Genomic DNA, 8,230 nt, shown 5'->3' on the forward strand with positions numbered 1-8,230 from the left:
TTCAGGTGATTTAACACTTTCAATCTCTTTGGCCCAGAACCAAGTCCACGCACATTCCAGCTAACGATGTTAAGACTGTTCATAGCTGTTCTAACCGGGAGAGTGCAAGGCTAAATAGTGCGTGTGCCCGTCCGTGTGCGCGTGCACGCTGTGCGTTCCTGCTACACTGACAAGCGCTGTGCGTTGTGGGTGAACGTGTCTTGGCTATGAGCTGCATGTTACGTGTGTCCTGTGTGAGCCTAAGTGAGGTTTTTGCAGTTTATCAACGTGTGTGTGCGGGATCGCGTGTGCATGCTCTTATGCGCGCTAGTATGCGCGCGCGCCCGTTCCGTGCATAAATAAATACTCACCGTGGTTGCGTTGACTTTACCTGATTTACATATGAGAACATTGGAAGGGGGGGGGGGACAAGAGAAAAGAGAGAGGGAAAGAGAAAGAACAAAAAACAAAAACAACGAAACAACAACAGAAACATGAATGTGAGAGAAAGAAAAAACACTTTTCCTGAGAGGTGTGGATTATTGATGATCCGATTATTTCCTATTCAATTAAATAAGTTTGCGGGTTTCTTCTGGGCGGCGCAGATGTCAGTGCGCCTCTGAAAGCCTTCAGCACAGCCAGGGTGTTACCTCTGGGTCCCGGAACAGCTTGCCGTTCACAAAAAGTTTATCAACGGCAACCACCGCGCGGGCTCCAGCAGACAGGTGCTTCCTCCTCAGCGGGAAGAGGATTTTCCGCCGGCGGAGGATCTCGCCTGGAAACTGATCATTCACGCTGTAATGTGTGTCTTTCAGCTCTCGCCCTCTGCTTTTTACCTGCATCTTTTGTTTATAATGTTCAAATTTAGCAACAATAGGACGGGGACGCTGATTGTCCGGCCTTTTTCCTCCGAGCCGGTGAACCCTGTGGAAGGAGATCTTCTGGACTTCTTCCTTGGGGAGTTTCAGGTGGACCTCTATGAAGGACTTAACAATGTTCTCCGGGACTTCTCCTGCCTCTTCTGGAATCCCTGCGAACACTAGATTGTCCCTCATGCTCCTCGCCTGAAGATCCAGGAGGGTTTCCTTGATGGATCGGTTTTCCTCAGAGAGACGGGCGGTGTCGTGGCCCAAGGTCTTGACGGTCTCTCTGAGGGCCTGGTTCTCCGCTGCGAGCTCCTGCACCTGCTGTTGGCTGAACTCCAGAGACTCTCGCAGACCTTGGAATTCCTTATGGAGGATCTCCAGCAGATTTAAACGGCAATCAAGGCTGGAGAGCCTTTTATCAATTGAATCCAGGATGTCACTCATGTTGCTGCCTGGAGAGGAGACAGCCCCCGGGAAGTCTTCGGGACGGTTGCGTTTGGTGGACGGAGTGGCGGTGTTGGATTTCTTCATGAGGCAGGTATTGAAACACTCGTCGATGTAATTCTCCAGATCCTCCAGGTCCTCCAGGTCATCCAGGCTGGCAAATGCTTGACAAACTTTTTCAGATTTTTATTTTTTAACTTTCTGGATTATTTAAATATGGCGGTGTAATAAAATAAATCAAAAATGTTTGTTCACAACTTACGCGCCGCCAAGTAAACTCACCACACTCCTCTCGTCGGCTCTCGCGATACTACAGCATCACGTGTCCTACAGCATCACCCGTGTCCTCCACGGGCACGAGCATTTTCAAACCAACTCCTCACTGTGTTCGACCCTACCACACCCCATCGAGCAGCCGCGTCTGAGCTTCTTCGCCTCCAGCAGGGAGCACGCAGCGCCTCGGACTACGCCGTGGAGTTCCGGACTCTGGCTGCCAGCAGCCGCTGGGCGGATGAGGCGCTAATGGACGTGTTTCTCCAGGGTCTCTCCAGCGTCCTCAAGGATGAGCTGGCGGCGAGGCAAATTCTTGTTATGGCTGTGGCCGTATTTGGTTTTGTTTGTTACGTGTTTTGCTTCTGAAACTGTGGTGCAACACATTCGTTTTGTTTGTTTAATTTCTAGTTGGTTTGTGACTAGTCTTTGGTGACTAGACTGGATGGGTGCGTGTCCTGCGGGCTGCGCACCCTGAGTTGATGGGTGCGTGTCCTGCGGGGTGCGCACCCTGAGTTGGATGGTTGCGTGCCTCTTGGGGTGCGTGTCCTGAGTGGACGTTGCATACCTTGAGGAGTGCGTGTCCTGAGTTTGTGTGATTCGTCTTGTGAGGCCATCTTGAGTTTGTGTGGCATCTTGCGTTTGTGTGGTTTCTGTGGATCCTGCCTCTGGCTCGTCTCTGCTCTGTACCTGACCGAGTACCTCGTCTCTGCTCCTGCTCCTACACCTGGCTGTGGTTCCTGTCTCAGGCTCGACTCGCGCCCCTGACTGTCCCCCCAACCACGGCTGGATGAAGCTTGTCTGCTGGACTTTATATATGTAGTTGTAGATTTAGATAAGTTAATTCTTCTCTAAGAGTTCTGGTAAATCGCCTGTCCGTCCTGGGGGAGGATCCCTCCTTCATGTGGGCACCCCTGAGGTTTCTTCGTTTTTTCCGGAATCTGTTTTTTTAAGAGTTTTTCCTTACCGCGAAGGGGGGTCTAAGGGCAGGGATGCCATTTTAGTTTAGTCAGTTTGTTAGTTCATTTTAGTATTTTCCTATTGAACTCTTTGTATTCATGATCCTTTTGAGTTCATGTTTACTTCGAAGCCCATCGAGACGACTGTTGTTGTGATTTTGGGCTTTACAAATAAAATTGAATTGAATTGAATTGCGGTGTGTTGTGAGAGCTACCATTTGGTGTTTGTGCTCTACTTGGGATAAATGCTTTTGTGGGGAAAAAATTTTATCTTGGGTAGGGGGGTGTTATTTGGTTTTGTTTGGTTCTGTTTGTTCTGTGTTTTGTGTATTATTTCTGTAAAAGAGTGGGACCTCTGTGTTCTTGTGCATCTTTGTGTTTGTATGTCTGTCTGATTATTTTCAGGTGTGCTGGAAAGGGTGTGGCCTCCAATTGGACCAGAGCTGGTGGAGGCAGCCTTACAAGCACCACTAAGACCTCCAGCCTGTGAGAAGGGAGCCTTGCAGCAACAAGACTCCATTGCAGCTTGGCCATGTTCTCCATTTTGTTTTTCGACTACACCACCTGTTTAGTTGTGTTGCACTTTAGTGTTGTGTTTTAGTATTTTGTAGTTTTGTCCATGCCCACTTTGTTTAGTCTTTTGGTTAGTAGTTATGTTATGTGAAGCTGTAGGGGTGAACTGCCATTTTCTTTAGTACTTGTTTTCTCCTGTTTTTGTTAGTGTAGGGAGGTTAGTGTTTATCATTGATTTCCCTTTTCTTTCATTTATAGGTAAGATGACATGTTTCAGTTAGGTGGGGTTTTGTTAGTTATTTTGGCCTTGGTTCACCCTGAAGCCTTTTAGCTTCACTTTTAGTTGTTGGTGGTTGTTTATTTATTTGTTTATTTGTTACAGTCACTGAGTAGCTGAAAACTTTACATTTTATGTTATGCCTCCCTAGGTACCCCTAGACTCTGAAGGGGGCGTAACATTCCAGAGGACCTAGACGAGTGGTTGATCGATCTGGCAGTTCGTGTTGATCAGAGGATGCGGGAAAGGGGTCGTGAGCGACGCCGCAACACCAGCCCCCGTCCTCGTCCGCTGCCTCCTGTGAGTGATCCTCTGCTCCGTTCAAGCGCTCCACGCCAGGATTTCGTCCCTTTCCCGGAGCCCATGCAGCTGGGTGCAGGACGTCTGACTCCTGCTGAGCGGTGGCGCCGTGTGGGAGCTGGACTTTGTTTGTACTGTGGACAGTCTGGACATTTTGTGCGCGACTGCCCGGGAAACGACAGGGTTCATCAGCAAAGAGGGAACTGGTGATCAGTATTTCGTCTTTTTATTCTCCCTCATGGCCTTCAACCAAGGTCTTAATAAACTATGCAGGAGCACAGGAGGAGCTTGAGACTTTAATTGACTCTGGTTCAGATGGTGACTTCATTTCTCATGTAGTAGGAACACTCAAGATTCCTATAGAACATTTGTCTCCTGTTTTGCATATTCATGCCATTAATGAGTCTGCCATTCATAAAGTGTCTGCACGTACGGTTAACATTCATATAACTGTGTCAGGTAACCATACTGAACTGCGGAGATTTTTTGTTGAGGAATCACTGAAACCACAGGTTCTCTTAGGTTTTCCCTGGCTGTGCAGACACACCCCTCATATGGACTGGACTTCTGGACGTGTATTGTCTTGGAGTTCGTTTTGTTTGTTGAACTGTTTAACTGCTGCCACAATTCGTTCCTCGGTCAAAAAAACCTACCCCCGAAACTTTGGATCTCAGCACTGTTCCTACTGAAAACCATGAACTTGGTTCCATGTTCAGCAAGATCCTGGCCAAGTCTCTTCCCCCTCACCGTCCTTATGATTGCGCCATAGATCTTCTGCAGGAACACATCCACCCAAGGGACATGTATATCCTCTCTCTCGCCCTGAGCAGGAGGCTATGGAGGAATACATTCAGGAGGGTCTCTAGGCTGGCATCATTCGTCCCTCTGCATCTCCTGCAGGAGCAGGATTTTTCTTTGTGGGGAAACGAGACGGGGGGTTGCGTTCTTTCATAGACTACAGGGGGTTGAACTGCATCACTGCTCGGAACATTTACCTCTTTTACAGACTGCCTTTGGTCAATTAAAGGGGGCCCAGATCTTCACCAAATTGGACCTCCGAAGTGCGTACCATCTTGGGCGTATACGTGAGGGGGATGAGTGGAAGGCCACCTTTAATACCCCTAATGGCCACTTTGAATATTTGGTTATGTTTTTTGGGCTCAAAAACGCACCTTCGGTTTTTCAGAGTCTTATTAATGATGTGCTCAAGGACATGTTGAATAAGTTCGAGTTTGTATATCTGGACGATATTTTGATCTTTTCTCCAGATTTCGGGACCCATGTGCAGCACGTCAGAGCCATACTCCAGCGCCTCCTTGAGAACCACCTGTACTGTAAGGCCGAGAAGTGTGAATTCCACACCACACACACAAAGTTTCTCGGTCATGTGATCTCACCTGGATCAGTTCTTATGCAAAAGGACAAAGTGAGGGCCGTTTTGGAGTTGCCTGTTCCTGCTGGACGCAAACCAGTTCAGCGTTTCCTAGGGTTTGTCAACTTCTACAGGCGGTTCATTAGAAACTTCAGTGACGTGGCTGCACCCCTGCATGGACTCACATCAGCTAAGGTACCTTTCATCTGGGATAAGGGCGCAGATAAAGCATTTTCCGAGCTGAAAAGACGCTTCTCTGCAGCTCCCGTCCTGACTCAGCCTGATCCCTCCAAACAATTTATTGTGGAGGAAGATGCGTCTGAGACAGGAGTGGGGGCTGTTTTGTCTCAGAGAGCATCTGATAATAAAGTCCATCCCTGCGAGTATTTCTCCTGCAAGCTCTCTCCTGCAGAAAGAAAATACGATATTGGGAACAGGGAACTATACTTGCTGTCAAACTAGCCCTTGAGGAGTGGCGTCATTGGCTGGAGGGTGCTGAGAAACCGTTTTTTGTGTGGACTGACCACAAGAACCTGGAGTATATCAGGACTGCCAAACGCCTAAGCCCTCGCCAGGCTAGGTGGGCTCTGTTTTTTGATCGGTTTGCCTTCACCCTTTCTTATCACCCTGGCAGCAAGAACACCAAGCCGGACGCCCTGTCTCATCTACATCAGACAGAGGAGGGTGGACACTCGACTACAGCCAGCCCCATTGTCCCGTCTCATTTGGTTCTGGGTGCTACACGGTTGTCCTTGGAGCGCAGGGTGAAGGCCTTGGTTACTGATCCTGCAAATATACCACCAGGTTGTCCTGCAGACTGTCTGTTTGTTCCCTCTAGTCTCCGTCAGTCAGTCCTAAAGTGGGGACATTTGTCCCGGTTAGCCTGCTACCCTGGAGTTATGAGAACTGCCTTCCTGGTGGCCCAAGGATTCTGGTGGCCCACCATGTCTTCTGACATAAGGGCATTTGTTGCCTCCTGTCCTGTGTGTGCCAGTGTTAAAACTCCCAAAACTCATCCTGCTGGTTTTCTTCAACCTCTGCCTGTACCCTTCAGGCCGTGGTCCCATATTGCTATGGATTTCATCACTGGTCTGCCCAGCTCTAAGGGAAAGACTGTCATATTGACAATAGTGAACAGATTTTCCAAGCTGGTTCATGCAATACCACTACAGGGGTTACCATCAGCCAAGGAGATGACAGCACTAGTGACAAGACACGTGTTTCGTCTGCACGGTCTTCCGCAGAACATAGTTTCTGATCGTGGGCTTGTCAGGTGTCGAGGCCGTCCCCGCACACCTGCCGCTGGTTCCCGCACCTGTTCTACATCTGATTAGTCGGCCTTTATAAGTCCTTCTCTTCCTCCGGCCATCGTCGGTTCGTCTGTTCTCCTCTATGGAAAAGACCACTGATCCCCGCTGGTTGAAGCAAGAGCTAAGCAAAGCCAAGTTGAGCAGCTCAAGACTAAGCCACGCCAAGCCAAGCCACGCCACGCCACGCCAAGCAGCTCAAGACCCAACCAAGCTGAGCCAAGCAGCCCCGAACCAAGCAAGGTCCAGCCAAGCTAAGCTGCACCACACCAAGTCAAGCCAAGCCAGGCCGAACCAAAGCAAACCAAACCAAGCAGCTCAAACACGAGCCAAGCCCACCACTTTTCAGCCTCGCCTTCTGGATCTTCTGCCAGTTAACTCTCTCAAAGACTCACTCCTCTTCTCAATAAATCTGTTTCCTGTCTGCATTTGGGTCCAGCTTATTCAAAACCTGACAGAACGAACCGACCATCATGGACCCAGCAGGCACGGACCCTGTGAATCAGACTCTGTCATCCCACGCCACCACCATGGATCGACATGAGCATATGCTCCACAGCCTTTCAGAAAATCAACAGGCCATCACACAACAGTTAACCCAGCTCCAGACTCTGCTCCAGACTATTGCTGATTCATCACGCTCACCTGCCTCCGCTGCTCCGCCGCCTCCGGCTCCTCCAAGTCTTTCATCCCAGGTCCAGGAAGCCAGAATTCCTAATCCGGATCCTTTTTCTGGAACCTCCGACCATTGCAGAGGTTTCCTCCTCCAGTGCACCATGGTGTTTTCACAGCAATCCAGCATGTACTCATCTGATGAAGCCAAGATCGCCTACGTGACCGGGCTGTTACGTGGCCGTGCTCTGGAGTGGGCCGAAGCATTTTTAGCGAACCAGAGCTCAGCTGTGTTATCTTTCCAGGACTTCATGAGCCAGTTTAAACTAATATTCGAGACACCAGAGAAACATCACGATGTGTCCCGGAAGCTGCTGGCTTTACGTCAAGACAAACGGTCCGTGGCTGATTACTCTGTGGACTTCCGCATTTTGGCCACGGAAGCGGGATGGGACTGTAGAGCACTTCAGGAAGTATTTTTCAACGGGTTGAATGACGCCATAAAAGATGAACTGTTACATTATGACAAACCTGTCTCCCTGGAAGCTCTCATTTCTCTTTCTATCAGAATCGACAACCGCCTTCGAGAGCGCCGCCCTACCCGGAACTACAAGTCCCAGCCGTCCTTTCCGAGAACTACGTCACGCCAGGAAACGCCCTCTTCGAGTTTTTCGACGTATCAGCCTGCGGTTTCATCTGCATCCTCTGAAGAGCCAATGCAGTTGGGGAGGACACGTTTAACGCCTAAGGAAAGGCAGGAACGATGGACACGAGGTGAATGTTTCTATTGTGGCAGCAATGCTCATCAGGTGGCTGTCTGTCCTGTGAAACCAAAAGACAGAGCCCTTCAGTGAATATGGGGACACTGAAGGGCGCAGGGTTTCTAAATCACACCCCACCCAAGACTGAATTTATGGTCTCCCTGTCGTCTGGTTCATGGTCTCGTTCGGTGTCTGCTCTCATTGACTCGGGGGCTGAGGGAAATTTTCTCAATGAGGGCCTGGCCCTCGAGGGGGGATTAGAACTCATCCCTTTGGACCCTCCTTTGAGGGTTAGTGCTGCTAATGGGCAACCCCTTGCAGTCATCCAACACCAAACGGCTCCTGTTCTCCTATTTGTTTCTGGCAACCATGTCGAAACCCTGCAGTTTTATGTCTTTCAGGCTACTTCCAGTCAAATAATATTGGGACGCCCTTGGCTTTGTCTCCACAACCCACACATTGATTGGCAGTCTAACAACATCATGAGTTGGAGCCCCTATTGTCACGCCACTTGTCTTCGCTCTGCTTACCCTGATCAGCCCAGGTCTTCGCCCTCTCTTGACTCCCCAG

Source organism: Oryzias latipes, chromosome 8 (genome assembly GCF_053564925.1).
Source record: "Oryzias latipes strain Hd-rR chromosome 8, Olatipes_Hd-rR_3.1".
NCBI classification, from domain to species: Eukaryota; Metazoa; Chordata; class Actinopteri; order Beloniformes; family Adrianichthyidae; genus Oryzias; species Oryzias latipes.